This window comes from Taudactylus pleione, unplaced genomic scaffold (assembly GCF_031769625.1).
Source record: "Taudactylus pleione unplaced genomic scaffold, aTauple2 ptg000019l, whole genome shotgun sequence".
In the NCBI taxonomy this organism is placed as follows: Eukaryota; Metazoa; Chordata; class Amphibia; order Anura; family Myobatrachidae; genus Taudactylus; species Taudactylus pleione.
The window spans coordinates 42,169,870-42,192,267 of record NW_028284421.1 but is presented as its reverse complement, the minus strand read 5'-3'; positions in this window follow the sequence as shown (position 1 = coordinate 42,192,267).

Here is a 22,398-nt window from a genome sequence, read left to right as displayed (position 1 = left end):
GGTGGTATATTAGATATATGTAGATGATCCCTATCTGGCTGTATATTACTGGTAGTGGAGTAACTTGTGTTTCATTTTGCTTGCAATTCAATAAAATTAGTCACCTGTACATGATATACATAGCCAGCCATGGAAGCTCTAAGGAGTATATTGCCAACTAGCGACTTGCCTCGGCTTCACATGGGAGCAATTTCTGTATCTCACCAGTGTCACAATTCACACTGCTGCTGCCCTGCAGCTGGCTATAGCCCAACCACTGGGATGTGCTGAGAAGGGCAGGAGGATCATGGATGAGAGATTTGTATTGCAGCTACCATAATCAATATCAGCAGCATGTCCCCAGGGCTGGAGCACCTGTGCATATTTCCACTGACTCCATGCACATCTCTCCCCATCTGCCAAACATGGTGATGAGCAATGTCCTCTTTGCACAATGTACCCTGTATTTCCTGGGCTTCCTGTTGAGTGTTCTCATCATGATACCCCTGTCCAAGAACAGCGCTGACTTCCGTGGGAGGTGCCTCCTTTTCACCAAGTGCATATATCTGAGCGGGAACATCATGCTTGAGAGAAAGTACCTCACGGTGGAGGATTGGTGTACAGAGCCGTCTGCAGGCTCAGCATAGGAATGGACATCGGAATCAGATGGTCACTACCAATCGATATTTTTGTTCTGATGGTAGTGCTTTTACCATTTGATGGTGGCAGTCCAAAGATTGCCATCATTGAATGGAAATAATTTGATGGTGTTCCAATGGTTTTTTTTAAATTCCTGATATCTAAGCCTCCCTTGGCTCCTTCCTTTCTACTGTGTCTGTATCAGAGCATCTTCATGGGTTCATTGGAGGCTGTCTCCCACTCTCTGTATGCCTCAGACCTGACCCTGCTTAGTCCCTGACTCCATCCCCTCTCTAGGCTGCTGCTAAGCAATTGGGCACATTGATATCTCTGATTGTCTCTCACTGTCTCAGAGAGCCAGTCAGAGTGCTTGAAAAAGTCGCTGTCCCTATCTATAACCACTGTGGAGCTGGTGAATTTGCCCATTAATATATCTGGACTGTGTACCTGGACGAGGAATAGTCCATTGCCAACTAAAAACTCCAGCCACTATTGCTGTGAGTTGTGCTGCAGCTGCTGCCGAACTGAACGGAGGAGACATATGTTATTGATGTACTGTGCCAGCTTGGTCTGACATTGGCAGGCACCTGATGGGAAGTGCTGCTGCAATTATACTAGCACCGATAGCTACGCTCATAACGCACTTAAAGATCTGTATTCAGTGCGACTAACAGAGGTAATTATTGTGGGGAGAACACCATCATCCGTGGCTATATCCCCCAAACACGCAATACAGTTAGCAGGAGAAACATGAGTAGATTGGCTAAATCGCTGGGGGACGCCCCGGACTCTACAGTGTAATCCAGTTTGAATTGATACTTTCACAGACAGCCCGATTGGATTTTTTCCACGGCTAAGCATGGAACATTGTATGTGTAATAACTAAACACGCTATATACCAAGCAGAGGTATTGCTGCTGAGAATACTTGACCTCCGCTGGATAGACATTTGTCATAACTATCTAGCTAACTCTCTTACGGGACTCTTTTTTTGCAATTTCAACAATTTAAGCCAAGTATATATTTTTAGCTTGACATCCATGGGAACCATTAAATGTGATTTGTATTCATTAATGAAGTAGATTTAAATGTTTTTAGAGATATACAGTATAATGTATATATATTTTTATGTATGATTTAATTTATGCTTATCTGCTATTAAATACTGTAGATATTTTGTGTAACCAGCGCTGCATTGTGTTACTAATGTTTCCAATCAGTTGGATACATTTTTGGCATTTTTGTTATATATACGATTTAGTGTGGGGGTAGCAAATCCCCTGGAAATTGCATGCTGCAGGTGCACTTAATTATTGATTATAATTGGTTGTCCAGCACAGACCGTCTGTTTTCTTTCCTATAATGCAGCAGCAGCAGCAGTTAGCTACTCACTCAGCACAACAGTGTGTTCTATGATTTTCTTAATTCCAAGCATCAGTTTCAGATGATATCCTGCTGTTTCAGCACCCTGGCCAGCTCCTATACAGCAGCTTGGTGCAAGATTTTTTTTCTATATAGCATAGTGAAAACCCCATCAAAATCCATCCAGTGGTTCAAGAGAATAGCCTGAACGAATACAGAGACCTCCAAACTGGGGACTTTATTTGAGAGAGAGAGAGAGAGAGTGAGAAGATAGAGAGAGAGAAAGAGAGAAGATATAAAGGACTATACAACAGCATGTAAGTACAATATGGTCTCAAACTGCTGTTTAGTATTGCATAAGCACTGCAACCATACTGATCTGTCCAATATTTGTTTTATTTAAGTATAGATGTTTTCTTTCTTACTGGCTGTAGAAGACATTAGAAGCAGCTTATTATCAAGAAAATGAACCTGGTCCACATCTGAAATCTTAAAATTCTGTTGCACAAACCGCATACAGGCGCTCTGCCAGAGCGCTCGCTCTGAATCAGGGCCGGTCTTTTTTATTAGAACGGCCCCCTGGCCACTCGCATAGCTGTGGGTGACCACCCACAGCTATAGTGAGGGGCAGGAAGATGGTCACGATGGTCAAGACCATCGCGACCATCGGGCTTGCGACGAGACCCTTGTGGTAGGGTCTCGTTGCCACAAGCCCCAGAGAGATTTCGGCTCTAGCAGAGCCGAAATCTCTCCCACTGACATCACTCGTGATGTCAGTGGGGCCGGCCCCAAACGGAGGCGTTCACATGGGAACGCCTCCGTTTGGGCAGCCACTCCCCCGACCCGCCCACCAAAGTGGGTGTGCTGTCACTCAACATCGACAGCACGCCCACTTTGGTACGAGACCCGGAACGATGGATTTCCCATCGCTATCTGGGTCTCGTGCATACGCACGACAGGGCCGGCTCCATCGTGCGCATGCGCTCTGGGCCACCATTGACCCAGTTGCGAGTGCTCAGCGCTTGTGACCTGGTCTGAATCAGGCCCTCAGTTCACCTTTTTAAGAGGAAAATGCAATAAGTACTGTGATAAGTGGCCCCAAACCATCTGTGACAATTTTACACATGAAACTTTATTTTTAAATTGTTAATTTTTGAAATTTTCCATTTATACCCTGAATAACAAAGTGAGCATGAGACATGACAAATATGCACATTTTGAAAAAAACAATACAACACACAGGTCTGGCATAAATGAGGACAAAAGGAAAGTAAACAGTATTAGAGACCACACAAAAACATTATGTATAAAATTGAGCATATTTAAAGGAGAGACTAAGGCAACCATACAACAATCAAGAGTCATCAAGTAATAATATACACAAATCCCACAAGTACCTCAACCCCATATAATATAATAGCACCGTTTAGACCACCACAACAGACAAACAAAAGATCAGTAGAGGTACGCACCAGTAGAATGAAAAAAGTTCCAGCCTATAAAGAGGATCAAAGTATTTGTTATAGAAATGAGAGATAGCCTTATTAGGAGATGCCTCAGGGGTGGGGCTTGCAGTTCAGCATATCTCCAGCAGTGCATATTGTACCTGACCAGGTTATGTGGCTTTTGGTGATAATAGTCAGGGCTGGCCACACTACTGCTGTCCATATAGATGTTACATCACGCTTTTGTTTCCTAGGCCCAGCACATTTTTCCACCGTGAAACCCCACCCTCTTTTCTCTGTGAAACCCCGCCCCTTTTTCCAATATACTATATCCTCGCACCAGGGATATCTTAAGAGGAGGGGGCCCATGTGCACACCCCATGCGGGGTCCCCTCCTCTCTCCCCTGTGGCTGGCAGCTGACTGATGTGGCTAGTAGCCAGGCACCGGAGCCTTAGTAGACTCCAGGCTCTAGAGTGTGCATGCACACAATGCCGGAAAAATGGCCGCGGCAGCCATTATCTGGGGTTCTATGCATACGCAATAAACTCCAGGCACCAGAGTGCAGCGGCCATTTTCGGGGGTTCTGAGCAGCGCTGACACCAGACGCGGGACAACAGACAGGTATGTTTAAAATAATATGGGTGCAGTGTGTACGGTGCAGGGTCCCCCTGGATCTGGGGCCCGTGTACCCCACACACTGCACCCATTATAGATATGCCACTGCCTTGCACTTCTCCTCCCCTAATACCTGTACCATTCTGCTTCCTCTCCAGTCTCCTCTCCCTGGCCAGCCAGCCTGTCTGAACATATCCTCCTCTGTAGCTCCGCAGTCAGTGTGCTGGCTTACCTCACTCTTCACACTGAGTTAAGTATATGGGGAGGGGTGTATTAATGCAATGTCAGGGTGGGAGCATTAATGGTCACCAAACACAAATAACTAAGCGCTAATAAGCCAGAGAGGTCAAATAAAAGTGCAGCAGTGAATGAAAGAGGTGATTGTCAAACTCACTAAGAGACAGAAAATAGTAAATACACTGCGCTCTAATATTTAAGCTGGGACACAAGCAGTGATATATAAATAAATATGTATTTTATTATACCATAGACATACATGTAAAATTCCTCATGTAATGTGACTGAATCGAGACATTTAAATAACAAATAAAAATATATAAATAAATGAAGATAAATGTAGATTTAAGGAGTTGATCAGGCTCCTAATCTATACATAAGCAGCAATGGAACAAGTGATAAGATACAAAAGTTCTAGCAACAATAAAACTGGATACAAACCAGTAGGAATAAATCGATACAATATTGCATGTAAATAAGCATATACAATTTGCCTATATGCAGGAAGTAGACCTCTAAAATTAATGATGTCAGGAGATATTTTATATTAGTAAATGCAGTTTAGAAGACATAATCCACATCAAGGGTAATTGTTAAATCCGGTATAACCCCTGTATAACTAAGGTGCAGTCCAGTAGATGGAGAATGTATATTGAGCGGGCAAAGTACCTGTAGCAGGTTCAAGGGAACTGGAGAGCGTTAGAACCACAAAGGGAATTGCAAATACACGGGACTCCTGTCTCCGTTCCAACCATGGGAGCATTAATGGTATTGTTATCTGGTGGGGAATATATTAATATTAAAGGGGATAGGGGTTGTAGTCATCGTATAGGGGTATATTATTGTTATCAGAGGGATGTATTAAAATTAATTTGGGGGTATAGTAATACAATGTTGGAGCTGATGTGATAATGTGTTTATGTTTTTCATAAAAATATTTGCACACATTCCCATTTACATACACAAACACACACATATGGCCATGATGACAATGGGAATGAGCAAGTATAGCAGAGAGACACGGGTCAGGGAGTGATGGGCTATTGTCACTCACTGGCACTGGCATTAGGGACATCTTCTGCTGAGAGGAATTTCCGCCAGCCTTTCCCTGCCCCATATTCCTACTTAATAAAACCATCCGAATATGATCACAGCCATGGAAATGTTGCCAGTGCCCAGTGTGTGCTGAGTATGCACATGTGCCCTGATGACATGTATGTGCGAGGCTATAATGCACACATGTGCCCTGATGACATGTATGAGCGAGGCTATAATGCGCACATGTGCCCTGATGACATTATGTGCGAGGCTATAATGCGCACATGTGCCCTGATGACATTATGTGCGAGGCTATAATGCGCACATGTGCCCTGATGACATGTGTGTGCGAGGCCATCATGCGCATTGGCTGGTGTAAGCAGCACCTCACTCCTCCTGGAAGACCCTGGCTGTGTGTAGCATTGTCACTGTCGCAACATTTTATTAAAGGAAAAAGTTGCATCATCCAGCTATGAGGACGGCGTGTGTATTTGGTCCTCCACCTGTGTGCACTAAGGAATAGGGAAGTCACCCCATCCACTGTTCTGTCAGGCTAGGAGGAAGCACTAAGATATCACCATGCACAGTTCCTGCACTCTTTTACTTGTTTTCTAGATATTACTTGGAGTATTGGTTTTCCGGACATTCCGTATAATAACTGCTATCACTGTGCAGTGCACCCACATTTAGCTTTTTTTATGTTTGTATGTGCGATAGTCCCTGGTAGATTGTATATTTATACTAGAAGTTGTTATTTTCTCCCTACTTACCACTGTCTTTTAAGCCCTCCCATCCCACCATTTATTTCTCCTTCTCTCTTTCCCCCTGTTATTTCATCTCTCTATCCTTCCCCATCTGTCTGTTCCTCTTTTTCCCTCTGACACTGTTTCCCATTTTTCTCTCCCATTATTTTTAGTAGCTTCTTTCTTTCTGTCCCCCTACTCTGTCTCTATCAGGCCCATTTATTAATGATCACATTTGCAATGCAATCTGGACATGACATTACAGCCATGATCGCGCTACAAGATGTGATCATAGCACGGGAATGTATCATCTGGCACATACAGGGACAGGGGCTATAAAAGAAACCAGTCCCTGCGATGTGCTCAGAGTACTGCCAGAGCTATTACACATGCGCAGTCCCACTTACTGCACATGTGCGGCTGTCATTGCCAGGGGAAGGTTCCGGAGGAACCCTCTCCCGGCTAATTATGTTAAGTGTAGCCCACAGGCTACACCGGCTAATGCCATCTTCAGATGGCGCTACCTGCAGGGGCCAATGTGCATCGCATTCCAAAAGTTGGTAAATCTACCAGTATCACATCCCCCATAGTAATCTATGGGGGATGCGGCTACCAATGGGAATGGAAGGATATCTCCCATGCCTGCTGCAGTCCCTCTGTATCCGGGGAAAACTTAATATTTGTGGTTAACCCCCAAAAATGGGTGTTTTCGGTGATTAAACCACAAATATACAATGATAAACAGGCCCCTATATACCCATCTCTATCTTCTTATCCTGTCTTGTTGTTTTTCCCGGCCCCCTCCTGTCCCTCTGTCTTACCTACAACTCTCTCCTGTCTCTTACTCTTCTCCCCCCTCTGTGTCTTAGGGCTCCCTTTAACAACAATACCAGCTACCAGTGACATATTTCATTTAGCATCACTGTGATACTTACAAATATGCCACCTGTACAGCGAGGTCCAGCAGTGTCTTTCCCCAACGCATCCGCTGCTGAGTAGCTGCCAGTCTACCCTGCCGGCATCTATAGAGAGTCATAAATAGCTGTACCACTGCTTGCTAAAATCTGAACGGATGTCATAACCTCTTTAGCAAGTACGTGCGGGAGGTATAGCGTCAGGGGGTAGTAATGTTTAAAAGCTATGTCAGTGGGTAAGGGATGGTGTCTCTGTGTAGAAGTGGGTAAGAGGTAGTATTTTTGTAGCACTGTAATTGGTACAGATTAAGCATAACGATGCTTTGCGCAGATCACTTGTATTGCACCTGTATATTACCCCCTTACACAAACTGCATACTTTTACCTCCATTGTGCTACTTTTTCCTCATTTTATGTCTTCCTTTGCTTATAGTGCACTAGGTACTTGGTATTAGTGTTTTGGGCAGCTAAGATGCATTGTCCGTGACACGCTAAATGGGGCTACAGTATTCCACATGATTTAAGAAAAGATGTATGTGGACACATCTGTATCTTGGTTTTTGTGTATTGTATGGTGCAGTGGATCATGAGAGCATAGAACTAGTACACCATACACAGTAGATTGTCACGTCCTTTCAGTGTGCCCCTACCACTGCATCTCCCTGGTGGGCCTTTCATGTCCCAGTCTGACACTGTTGACACTACAATTGTATACTTATGTGTCACATGACACGCTAGCACCATACAGCCTCTGTGCTGCAAGTCTGGTGAGAAGGAGAAAAGCCTTTGCAGCATTCTATGATCTACCCCTATTATACACAAACCAGTACTGGGAATACCTGACTAATGCTAAATACTATGGATAGATGAAACACATAGGTTCAGTCTCCTATGGATGTTGTACAATTATTGAATATAATGTTATCCTATTATTATTTATTCCACGATATCACATCGTAGGGCAAATTATCTGCTATTTATATTTTCACCCAAGACACAATCTGCCTGGTATTTAGAAACACTTATGGCAGAAACTTAAACATTGATATGAATAATAATTATTTATTTATACATTTATTTGCATCATTATTCCTATCATTCTTTGATGTAATGTTGAACAAATTATAGTTCAATATGTATATTTTTCTCTGTTAGAAAGTGATAACTTTGACCAATGTTGTTACCTACAGTATTTTAAACTACTATCATTAAAAGTTATGGTTCATATATTCACATTTTCAAATTAATAAAGAGTCCCCCACAAAGGCATCTAACAATGCAGGTCAATAGATGTTTATTAATATCAAGGAGCCACTGGTGACTCTCAGCAGTTCCAGGAGAAATCAGCAGGACCTGCGCTGAAGAAGCTGGCACACACAGCAGGAGCCCACGGACCAGCAGCCAGTATCCCTTACACAGAGACACAGGGGGTCCGGGCAGCGAGGCAGCATCACAGGCAACTATAGGGAAACAGATCCCAGGTATAGCAGCCAGGATCCCTTACACAGAAACCAGCAGATAAGATGGCCACATTGCTCTGGAGGTCCGGACAGTGAGGCAGCGTCACAGGGAACTGGAGGGAAAGTGCCGCCAACAGCGGAACCCTGAAGTCAGCACTCCACCCAGAGAAGCCAATTGCCGGGGGAGACATCCACAGTTAGTAGGAAAGGCGGCAGAAGACCATCAATGTGGCATCTGGCGTCCACAGCTGGCAGAGGCTCCAGAATGAAACAGAGCGTCGGACAGAGTCATACAGCCGTAGGAGCCTGACAAAATCACAGTCAGGGCAGCAGGAGATCGGATGCTGGTAAGAGGTAAAGGCAGTCCTCTGAAGGTGACAGGATGTATAGGCTGGATATATAGGCTGGATAGCAACAAGAAGCCCTAATCCATGACTGTCCAGGCCAGGCCCCTCCACATCATACATGTCCAAGTCAGACTCCATTTGCCATTTGCACAGGATGGCTGTGCTGGTATAAATTAAAATCATAAGGATGACGAAGTACAAGGCCCTTTGCCGGATGAAATTGGCATATTCCATTAAAGCCTGACGGAGGGAAATGTTTTTTCTAGAAAAGAAAGGAGAATTGTTAAATAGGTCTGTGTATTTCATAGCAATGTACAGATCACATGAACACACTATATGAAATAGACACCAAATACACCAAAAATATATAATAAATGTCAAGAATAGAAAAATTACCCTACCAAAATATAAAACATTTTTGTATATAAGGTATGTTAGAATTCCTTTACAAAGCCCATTGTTGCACTCACTGGGGGTGATGCAGAGATGAACACAAGTCCATTTGCAGAGTGTATCTTGTTTTCTCAGCGCACATGTTCTGGAACTAAGGGCCCCATTTAACGAGACTAAAGAGGTTATGTTCTCCTTTCAGTATTTAACAAACAGCGGTAAGCAGTTACCGTACCCCTTCCGCCATCTATAGATTGCGATAGCGATATGGACCCTATTGCCGGCAATGGGGAACCAGCAACAGCCTTCCAGGCATTGGCGAGATTGTTATTAATTGGGGTCCTATGTGTACGTAACTACAAGTGATGCCGAGCCGTACGCATCTCCCACATCTCCAGTTGCAACTGAGTAATCATAACTTTGGTGATGTTATGTGGGGATTCAAAGAGTATGTACTGACAGCATTGCAGGCTACGCAGAATTGCACCAAGGCTGGGGCTGGAGCAAGTGTGCACAGATTATGAGGACAGCTATGCAATAGGTGGTCCAGCCGCAGAGATGAGTGCAATGCTGTAATTGGTGAGTATAGGCATTTAGGGGGTCATTCAGACCCGGTCGTTAGCGCCGATGCGCTTGGACCAGGTCGATGGCCCCCCACAGAGCATGCGCACGACGGCGACGGCGCCGTCGTGCGCATGCGTGAGACCCGCTACGACCGACAGTGCCGGTCGTAGTGGGTCTCAATCCAAAGGGGGTGAGCTGTCGATGTTGATTGACAGCTCGCCCCGTTTGGAAGGCGGGCCGGGGGGGGTGGCAGCCCAAACGGAGGTGTTCCCATGGGAACGCCTACCATTTGGGGGCGGCCCCACTGACATCACTAGTGATGTCAGTGGAGAGCTTCCGGCTCTGACAGAGCCAGAAGCTCTCCGGGGCTTACGACAAGTGAGACCCTACCCTAGGGTCTCGTCGTAAGCCCCGATGGTCGCGATGGTCTGTGACCATCGCGACCATCACCGGAGCGGTCATTAGATCTGTGGGTGTTAACCCACAGCCTAACGACCGCAACAGAGGCGGGCGGTCAGGATGCAAGTGGCCGCCCAGTTTCTGAGCGACCGCTTGCATCCTCCGACCACCTCTGAATGAGGCCCTTGGTTCTGTGCACGCAATGCAGGAGCTATTATGGCCAACTTGCAATCAGCGCTGCATCTGCCCCAGTTTGTGTAATTTATGAGACCCCAGACATAAAGTTAATAATTTCTAATCTAAAGAAAGTAAAGGACAACCTAAGGTATGTAAATGCAAAATGTATGTAATGGCCATGAGGTAGAAATGGCTATGAACATAATGTACACTGTATTACATGTAACATTAGCAAAAATTACCTCATGATTTCCTTGTTGGTTCCCAGATCTGTCACCTTCTGTCCACGGCTGGTGCTGCGGGTGGGTAGTTGTGCTGTCACCTTCTGTCCTCGTCTGGTGCTGCGGGTGGGTAGTTGTTCATTCACCTTCTGAACACGTCTGGTGCTGCGGGTGGGTAGTTGTTCATTCACCTTCTGAACACGTCTGGTGCTGCGGGTGGGTAGTTGTTCATTCACCTTCTGAACACGTCTGGTGCTGCGGGTGGGTAGTTGTTCTGAAATAGCAGCAAGAATACACTTATTATACTGAGACACATTGTGTGTTATGTGCAGGCCAGAAAGACCAGAATGATGATGATGTTCTGCTGTATGTATGCAATCCTGAGTACACAACTGTAAGTGCTTATTGTGAATGCTCATACATGGAACACTTATTCCTATTTGTAACAGTGACTGTGTAATATACACAGATCACATCACTGCTATAATGTCAGCCATTACTAATCTCTCACAGTGGATGTCTGGTAATCCGTTTATAAAATGCACCATCATATTCTGCAGCCTGAATCGATATGAAATACTGATGACTGAAAAGCTCCCGGTTCTCATACAGATGCCGGAAGCCCGAAGGGAGAACATCCCAACAGCGGCTTATCAGTATGTTAACCCTGCCTTGGTGGTGCTTAACACTAAAACTCCCGGTGTGGTGCCTAACCCTAACCCCCTCTTCTCCTAGGCTAACCCTAACCCTCCTGGGGGATGCCTAACACTAAGTAACCCCTGTCAAGATGTCAGCATGAGGCTAGAGATAGGCATCTGCATTTCAACACCTAACTTAATTCCTAGTCGGCCTTCCACCGATGAAATTCCGGCGGCCGTTATTCCGGGCGGCGGCAAATTAACCACATCTCCTGCAGCCATGTACATGAACCTATGTACTAAATGTGAAAGGGAGAGTGAGCTGTAAGGTGTGACTGAGCAGGAGGTATTGGGAATATGTATCAGATGCAGAAAGGAGGAAAATGGGTCACGGAGCGCATGGTGTTCTGCAGTCTGGCATTATATTGTCTTCTCTATTTTTAAATCAAAAACTGACCCTCTAATAGAGTAACAATGTAGAAATCAGTGCATAGTCTGGAACATAACACCTAAAGGAGGGGTGGGCCACCAGGCAGTGGGGCCCACTGGGTAATTCACCTGTACCCCTGTGGGCCAGTCCAACCCTGTTCCCAGCAGTGTATTTCCAGAACAACACGCTGACTCTCTGAACTGTATGAATCAGCACGAGCGTGGAGCGTCCCATGATATCTGCCACACACTCCATTTTTATGCCCATGTGGCCAGGGAGTGTGTTGTCTACAGGTATCAGCATGTGCAAGACTTCAGAGGATTTGCCAAACCTTTTCCACCCATACAAATTCTGTGACAGAATCATTCCTCTATTTAAAAGTGTTTCAGTCAGGAGAATAACATTAAGCAAGTGGATTTCTGTACATATGTTTCTTTCAGGGGCATATGTAGAGAGGAGAGGGCCATTTTCCAGGAGTTCTATGTAGCGCCTCTCCAGCCGATGTGGGACATCGGAGAGGTAAGTACTTGGAGGTATGGCTGAAGGGAGTGCGGTTGGGCCTCCCTGGACCCAGGGACCCATGTGCTGTGCACAGCCTGCATCCATTCTAGATACGCCCCTGGTTTCTTTGTGTATGAAATCTTACCTCCACTCCCAGAAGATTCCTGCAGCCCGGGGTCAGTGCACTCACTCTCTCCTGTGTTCTGCTGGCCACGCATCTATCAGTCATACAATTCTTTATGTCATATTGCAGCAAACTTAAAGCACTTACAGTAAATAAATGTAAACACAAACGCAATAGGCTTCATGACCTTGATTTTGGAGTCTATTTAGTAAGAAGAACAAAATCAGCAACATATATTTGGCTTTTCTTGACAGAGAAAGCACAGAATTTATAAAAGTATACCTGCCAGGACAAGACTAGCAAAAAAGACCTGTCCCAGCTCGGAGAAACCTCACAGGCTGTGGGCTCATTTTACTGTCTTACACAAATGTAAAATCCTGCAACATATACCTGTAGCCCAGTACATGCGCAAATCAGGGAGTGACCCAAGAGAGCATTGCATTGTGGGAGATAGCGGAGAAATATTTTTTCTCTGTACCAGTGCGAGCGCTCATAGCACCATCTAGAGATGGCAACAAGTATTGAACAAAAAATGAGGTGGATAAGTCTGTGAACTTCTGCACTTTTCTCTTTACTACAGACAAAGAAGTCCAATATATTGTTTTCTACATCTAAAATGCTGGAGAAAAGTCAGTTTTAGGTTTACTAAATAGACCCTTTTGTGGGTTTTCATTCAAGGCTGTGAGAACATGGCGGCACTAGGAATCCAAGGGGCCCCACCTAGGTGGAGGGATCCTTTAGAAAGTATCCAATGCAAAGGCTGTAGCTCTGCCTCTGACGGTCTGCAATGACACCAGTAGTGATCCTACTGCTCAGACAGAGCAGACAGACTGGATCTTGCTCTATGTGAAAAACTAATAAATTATAAGTCAGGTTGGCACTGCTGGGGGGGCTGGGCGCCCCCTGCTATGCAATGCTGCATTTACCGGCATTGTGAAGTGATGGGTGGAGGCATGATGATGTGATTCAACGCAAATTGAAACATCAGCCGCCTGTGCCACCCACTATATTCGGGAAGGGGGTGGCCTCGGTTGGGTGGCCCCAGCAAATGGGAGATTTGTCCCTCTCTCCAGGTGGCTGGTAGCACCACCCAATTTTTGGGGGGCCTCCCAGCCATTCCAGGAGGGTAGGCAAGTATGGTACAAGTATATGTGTTGCAGATTCTTTCATTTTGATTTACTGCAGACTGGAGCAGACAGACAAATGTTAGACATAAGTGTCTGTCACTACCACTTAGTAATAAAATGTCACTTGAAACAATGTATATTAGAGAATAAAGTCATGCCTCATTCATGGATCACTCATTGAGGACAGAATATGTCCGTGTAGCATGGATCAATAGCATGTTATGGAATATTAGCTCACCTCTCCCAGTTCTTCATGTTGGTCATGTTGTTGCATCATAGATGTTTTTAAAATACTGGGGCATTTGATAGCAAACTCCACTGCATCGAACCAGCAGCTTCCTAGTATAAAGAGAATGAGGTCATTATAAGAATGCATACAAGTGATCAAGTGCTGGAAGTGCCCAGGAACCACAAATGTACACTCACCCCCTGAGTACACACAACGAGGCTGGTGATTGCTGTGCTTACCTCTATTTGTATATTACTATAACAACCTAGTCATAGTACACCTCAAAGACGTTTCCTAGGCTGCGCATCTCAGGCGTGATTCTTTGCACACGGACTCTGGACACATGCGCAGAAGAAAATGAATCACTCCACTACGTCCAACATCAACATTATATCTGACTCAGATTCATGCCCAGTGTGTGCTCAGTGTATTGCTCTGTGCTGCTACTGCCCATCTAATAGAATAATGTGACCTTAATACTCCTGTAAGCTGGTTATTATTACATTTGATTAAATGTTTTAAAGCCTTTAATAAAAAAAAGAAGAGAAGCATCTAGAATTGGGCACCATCCTATCTGTAGTGTGAATTTACTAAGTAATGGTCCGCGCTATAGGAGTGTGGTTCTAAATCTAGCTGCTACACACAAAAAAATGAGGTATCCCAACCTCGTAGGAAACTAGATAAACAGGGGTAGGTGCGAGCGCTCTGAGTTTAGAATTATGGGTATGATAATTGTTAGCGATGACACAAATCTAACTCATCGGTGTGTACAAGAATATTACAGAAGGAAGGGGGGGTGGGGGAGAATGGAGTGTATAAGTCCTGGTGTGAACCACCGTGCAGACTGTAGGTAGGGTGTTCACTCAAAGCCAGTTCAGTCACTATGTAATCTGAAAAGACTGGGTCAGCAATAACTTGTGCCAGTATGTTCTTATGGGACTGTCCGCTGGTTCTTTTAATAACAGTTAATGGTGGTGCAAGCAAGGAAGTTCCCTTTGTCCACTGGTATATTGTTCGGTCTCCCGGCTCCCATCCTCAGACGTTACCCATATGTGAAGAAAAGGAGAATCCGAGAATCAGGTGCAGGTAGGCAAGAATGGTGTAAAGTGTATGGTAAGGACTTACCCAAATCCTGCCGTGAGCCCGCTGATTCACCTGCAGTCTTTGCTCAAAGGTCCAATATGTATGGGTGTGGGAGTTGTAGTCCGGCTAGACCATATATACACTAGTACATGGACTCAATGGGAATTAAACAAGTATTTTTTATAGGTCAGTGCCTGCATCTTCTGACACAGCCTCAATGGCCCTGGCAGCATGTAATACACGGCCATCCTGAGTAACCTGAGGGTCACATAGATGGCCGATGTTCACACAAGTGAAGGCAGCAGCAGATCACAGAAGCTGGCAGGATGCACCTGTTACACAAGACACCGCCTGCAGCATTAGCACAGTGGCTGTGTGATAGGGTACAAGTCTGTATCAGGCCCATGTCACATGGCTCCATTGTGCGGATATGGAGAGCTGCGTGTTTAATCCATAAATTCTAGGTGGGAGCTTTTGGCTCGGATTTTAATTGGCAGCAATAAAATATAACAAAACCGTCACAGAGCAATCCAAGGGGAAGGCACTTTCCTTATAGCAAACCTATCCCCCTTCCCCATAGGAACATAACAGCTTACCATTCCATTCTGTTGGTGCCCGAATGATCAGGTAGTGGACTGGGAGAGGTAGTGTGAAGGATGGAATTGTTTCACCATTAGGCCCCTAAAAATCAGACATAATTATTTGTAGGTGATAGTCAATATATTAAGCCAACCACACATACATCATTCATATTACTGTGAATTTTATGATTTTCAGACAGATCTTGTAAAATGTATATTTGTTAAGCCAGCATGCACTAAAATACATGATTCTTAACATGATATTTCTATCAGTAGTTGTAATGTCTTACAAATGTAATAGTGTACAAAGCTCTGCTTACCATAACACCCCATATAGATTGCTTAGAGGGATGACGGAGTTTGAAGCTGAATCCATTCTTCTGTGATGGCCACTCACTAATATCACACGGTGTTAGATGGACGGTTCCAACCCATTGCTGTAAATTGGGGGACTTATACAGAAGCAGCACTCCTGGTCTTAGGATGCACCAAAGCTTCATCCAGCCTCTGAATGTTCCCCGAATCTAGATGAAAACATACAATCTTTAACTAATGTGAAGATAAGAAAATCCAAATCCAAGTCACCAAGCCCAAATTAGGTGTAATTGGATTGTCTTTACTCTGTGTGGAAAAATAAAACTTCATATAGACTAAGCTCAAAGCAGCCAATGTTTCTGCAGGATAGTATAATTCTAGATAAAAGTAACTGTACTGCAGTCATAGTATTTATTAATTAACATTTAACACACATATTTTGCAGTTATTTTACAGAGACTATTTCAGTCATTCACATCAGTACCTACCCCAGCTGAGCTTACAGTCTATATTCTCTACCACATAGAAACATGCACAGGGCATCATTTACTATCAGAAGCCAATTAACCTACCAGTACTGTACGTACAACATTCCCCAACCTACACTAAACCTACATCCATCTGCACCAAACCTGCACACACACAGATGCAGATGGATGGTCTGTGCAACTTATGTCAGTAGAACAGAAGGTTTGTTTAATGCGGATTCCTCATATAATTTTGGGTATCTGTGCACTTCAAGCTGATGGCACCAAACAGCTATTCTCTCTGGGATAGTGAGTAGATGATACCGGGAGGGTGTCACAATGCTGCTTGCTAGAAAAGTGCAGTTTAGACTAACCCATGCTCTATCTATACATGTACCCCAGTCTGAGATGGATCACTCAGTGCTACCCAGATTTCCCCAAACACTGTCTGCTCATCAAGACATAACAGCTGTACAGTCACATTAAGCAATTGAAGCTCACATTATTTTGGACACAGCATATATTTTATACAAGATAACATTGTGCTTCTGATAAATTCAATATAGACCAGTGGTTCCCAAACTTTTTTGAATCACGGTGCCCAAGTGCATCAGCATTGTTTTCTCGGCACCCCTGAGCTAAAAGTTTGTTTTTGAGAAATTCAGAAAAAAATATAGTGAAGTAGAAAAGTGAAGTAAATTGTGCTACCTGTCATCCTTAGGTTTGGTTATGTAGTGGTGGACAGGTTTGTGCTTCTGTTTGTGCACATATTACATTGACCAGAAAGAATTTGATTTGGTGCTGGACCACCAACCTGAAGCACCCCTGCAAGTGTTCTGAGGTACCCCAGTAATAAAACAATTTTTGTATATAAAAAAAACTAGCACCATCCTGGGGGGTGTGTAGCAGACCCCTGAATAATTATCATAAGACATCAGTAACATTATCCTTCCCATCCCTGTAGCATTTTTTAATCACCCTTGTAGAACCCCCAGCAGCATTCCCCCTGCTGTTGGTGCCCCCTATAGCATTATCCCACCACCCATTTGCTATTCCCATCACTTCTGTAAACTTTGAACACCCCCTGTAACATTACCTGTCCCCCACACAACCCCACACACACACACACCACCAGTGACCATAGATCTCTATTTGACATTTCAAGCCCCCACCCACCGCAATGGTCCTGGATCTCCCTATTTGCAGCCCCTCCAAGCATTTTTGTAGTTTCAGAATGGCGACCTCAAGGCATTCTAAGGCGCACAAAGGACACGTAACATTGGCTATCGCAGAACACTGATGTCACAGCCTTTCCAGGAAGGGGAAATGATTTCCTCCACTCTGAGTCTGCCAGAAATGCCCATGGAGGAGGAGAGCCTGCAGTTGTATGGGACGGCACAGTGTCAGGGAAAGACCACCTTCCTGTGGTTACACCCTATGTGACCATTCCAGGTAAGTGGTTACAGGATCATCATTCTAGTTATTAGTTATGTTTTGCTTCACCTTCAGCCAATCAGACTTCACAATGAATGATGGGTCAGTCTGGATGTTGTTGAATTTTGTATTCACCACTTTCTTCTCTTTGCCAGTTGTATTTTGGACCTGAAATTACAGCACAAAGAAGCACATTAAACAGGTGCAAAGAGCAAGGGTTTTCATGTAAAAACAAAAAATACATTTGGGTAATGTGACCTTGGGTAATCGCCCTTATCAATGTCAATGTTGGGAAACCAGTAAGAATTATCAACTACTAAAGGGAACATTATATAATGTTATAGGAAATCTCATAAAATATGCTACAGAACTAAAGGTCTGATTCTATATTACACGTATGTGCTATGCTGAACACAGATTCCTGATTATCGGGATTATGTGCATGCGCAGGACCCATTCTGTACTTGTGCAGAACAGGTCCTGTGTCATCGCATGCAGATCCCCGTATGCCTCTGCCTGACTGACAGACAGAGGTATTTACGGGGCGGGGCGGGAGAGGGTATAGCCGGCGTTCCTGGAAATTGGGGCGTGTCACCCCCATTTTCTGGGAATGGCAAGGTCAGGATCTGCATCCACAGATGTAGTTTCCTGGCCTCATAGGCTGTCCTGTGCTGTCCACCGATACAATGGTAAAAAAAGGTTATCCCAGCCTGCGACCATGCCCACAGTGCCCAGATCGTGAATGTCGAAGGGGGTGTCAGACACCTCTTGCTGCATTTGCATATTTGCAAGGAAGGATTTGCAAAGCGGCTTGCTTGCCGCTTTGTAATTCCATCTACTACTGACTGAATCACCCCCTAAGTCTCCATATAATAATAAATAAGTAATATAAAAACAAAATTATTATTTCTCTCAAATCACTAGAGCCTGAAATTCAATCCATATCAGTTCAGAGGGCATTGGTAGTAACACATGTATGGAGACACTTTGTATTAAACTACAATTACATAGCTGCTGTCTAAAAATGTACAATCTATAATAGCCTGTATATAGCTGTAATCTCTCCAGTATACAGTATCTAATCTGTACCCCTGCTCAAACCTGATGTCATTGCAGACAGTGGAACACCTAGTGTATGGGAAGGGGAATAACAGGTATGCTCAGTCTGGGGTGTGGTAAGAGAAGAGCTGGACGTCCACTTTCCACATTTTTCATAAAATATTGTTTTTACCAACAAGTATGGCAGCATGTATTTAGTGGGCCTATATATCACTGACCCTCTGAATGTAGCAGTACATAATATTATACCAAGAAATTAATCAAAATAGGCACAAGGGGGGGTCTATGCAAAGTCATTGATTTGCTTTCGTCAGTAGTGTAATGCTCCAACAATAGGCTCCTTGGCAATCATATGGTAATTCTTTATTGCACATGTGCTGACTATAGAGGACCTGTATGGTCACTAGCATGGTTCAGAGTCCAGCAAATGGCAGCTGTAATCACTGGGCAATGGGGAGGAGCTTGATCAGCAGCATGCTGGGAGATCTGAGGCTTCGGTGCTGTTTCTCCTCTCTGGCAACTAATCCATGACCATAACACATCATAGTTTTTCTCTTAGGATGAAGCTGTGATAATCTATTTCACTTGTCAAATGCTGATGAAGGGGTTATCACTGCTTAATAACTAGACCACTATTTATCATTCAATATTTGCAGCATATATGTGAAAAACACCCGTTTTCAAGAGACACCTGCAAATATGAAGGAGGGACTGCAGCACATATCTCCATATCTGCCACAGTCCTTGCCTTTCCTACTGCACCCACAGCCCCCATAGGTTTCTATGGGGGCTGCAGAGCTGTCAGATTCTGCTGCTTGGACTCTACTGCTTCCAAAATTGAACTTCTTTTGTTAATTTCCTTCTTATCTCTATTGCCATCCCCTACACCATGGTACAGCCTGTCACATGCAACCCTGACCTCACACATCTCCATGACAGGACATGATCTCCCAAACAATCAGTACACAAATAATCTGTACATCTGATGATATGAATAGCTACAGATTGTTCTATCCACATTCACTTAAAAGCTGGGACATTCCAGACAAGCAGACATTGAGGACTGACTACAAAATGGTGCTCAGTCATTAGTCACACCCATACTGACAGGAAGAGTTGGTACAGAAGTAGTAGTCACATCTGAGTGGGTGGCTTTCAGGTTTCTATCCTCATTTCAGATTGGAGAATTTTACTCATCAGCAAACATCTCATCAACGACTTAGGGGTAAACTTACTAGTGGTGGCTTATATAAGTCACCGCTTCTCATCGTATTTAAGCAGGAAAATGAAAAACAACAAACTATTCAAGGCAAAACTCGCTGTGTTTCTTTGAATAGTAATAACATCCTAAATTTCCTGTTTAAACATGATAAGAAAGCCATTGCTTAGTAAATTTACCCCTACGTCTGACTTTAGCCTATACATTATCATTACAAAAGGCTACAGTGGGAAGTCAGAGCAAGAAATTCACTTTCATAATTAAAATTTTAATTTAGAAGTTATTTTAAAGGAGATTAAAAATAAGTCTCTAACTCTGTCTCAGATATTAAGAAAGTGTTCCTATAAATCAATTATTACTTGATTATAAAATATTGACCTGGAATCAGTAGATAGATACGTCATATATTGTATATAATAAAGTAACAGAGAACGGGAACTAAATAGTTGCCATCACAAATTATGCATAACCATGAAAACTTTCCTAGAAACATTATATTAGTAGGTTTAGGTTATGTATCTAGGATACTGATGACATACAGCAAGTCTACCATGTGACCACATAAATGTATTGTGGAAGCATACTGTGAGTTCCACATGTTAGTAAATATGCTGTCAAATACATACAGAAATACATACACACATGGGGAAGCTATAAAATTGTTAAATAAAGTTATAAAAAAATCTATATAAAAAAAAAAAATACTAAATAATATTAATAAACAGCACATAAGTATAAGAAAAGTAATTATTACTAGTTCATGGCTTAAATAGAAAGGTGATTCAATTACTATTAGAATGGTTCAGTGTTTACAACTGTACTACCAATATATTGTATTGAGGTCCTCACTATGGGAGAGATTTATTAAATCTTAAAGGGGTCTATTTACTAAGCCTTGGATGGAGATAAAGTGAATGGAGATAAAGTGGCGGATTCAATTAGGTGCGAAAAGTCAAGGTCAGCGAAAATTGCAATGTTTTCACCTCATTCGCGTCCCCGCTTTTCGCCCTATTCAATTCCAAAACAGTTGATAGCGCGGATAGGCAAATGGAGCTAATAGCGAAACTAGTGAAAAGTATATCATATTTTGTGGAAATCTGTCTGTATCCCATAAAAAGCCAAACTGACCCTGTGAATCAATATAGAAGAGTATAAATAGCCCTAATAAAAGTATTTAGTGATCTTATATTGAGTCAAAGAGCTGTTATATGCATATTTGCAGAAGTGTGGAAAAATTATATAAAACAATGTTTTTTGAGAAAAATAAGTACTGTAGTTAAATTTGGGGTACATGTAAATGGGTACTAGTATATTTTGGTGTCTCTAAAGAGAAGATTTAAAAATATCTAAAAAATACACCTGCTGCAGCCTCCTGCAATCCTAAAAACACCTGTGTCTACCTTTATAGCCCCCCAAAATACCATGCCCATTACTTTTTACCCATTTTCCAATGCTTTTAAAAATGTTGCCCCAAAAATGTCTTGGGGTGAATTAAGGTAATTTTTTTTGCCTAATTAGTCATTAGGTGGTTTCCAAAGGGTTCTGAACCAAGTACCCACATTTGTACCACAAAATATGGATTTTGCCCTACTTTTCGTCTGCCTTTTGCTGGAGATGCTTTTTCACCTGTTGTTGCCTATGGAGTTTTCATCTGGGTGAAACGCCCTTAAATTGAATACGATGATACTTTGAAAACAGGCGAAAACCGCGCATCGGCGAAAAACTTTTTGCTGATCTCGGATTTTCGCGGCTAATTGAATCCGCTCCAAAGATCAGCCAACCAGCTCCTAACTGTCATGTTTCAAACACAGCCTATGACATGGCAGTTAGAAGCTGATTGGCTGGCACTTTATCTCCGTTCACTTTATCTCCATCCAAGGCTCAGTAAATAGACCTCAGAGAGAGATAAAGTGGAGAGAGAGAAAGTACCAACTGATCCTCTTCTAACGGTCATTGTACAGGGGCTGTGCTAGAGATATGACAGGAGCTGGTTGGCTGGTACTTTATCTATAAATCTCCCCCATTATGATGATATATTACTACCAGCAGGATACACAGATTGCACTAACAGATCAGGCAGGTTACAGACCACTGCATTGTGAGGTAACTAAGAATTTACCTTAAGAGACGCCTTTGTTGGCAGTTTGCTGGTGGTGGCAGCAGCAATGTCCTGTGTAGAGCTGGGGCATAAATCACACTCCAACTACAAATAATAATATAGACAGGGGGCACAAGAAAACAAACATTGGAGAAAAGAGATAAAAGGTTCATTATAATTTGTAACAAAATTAAATATTTGACGATCAACCTGGTTCTACAATACACTATCTGACACTCTACCTGGTTCTACAATACACTATCTGACAATCTACCTGGTTCTACAATACACTATCTGACAATCTACCTGGTTCTACAATACACTATCTGACAATCTACCTGGTTCTACAATACATTATCTGACAATCTACCTGATTCTACAATACATTATCTGACACTCTACCTGATTCTACAATACATTATCTGACACTCTACCTGATTCTACAATACATTATCTGACACTCTACCTGATTCTACGATACATTATCTGACACTCTACCTGGTTCTACAATACACTATCTGACACTCTACCTGATTCTACAATACATTATCTGACACTCTAC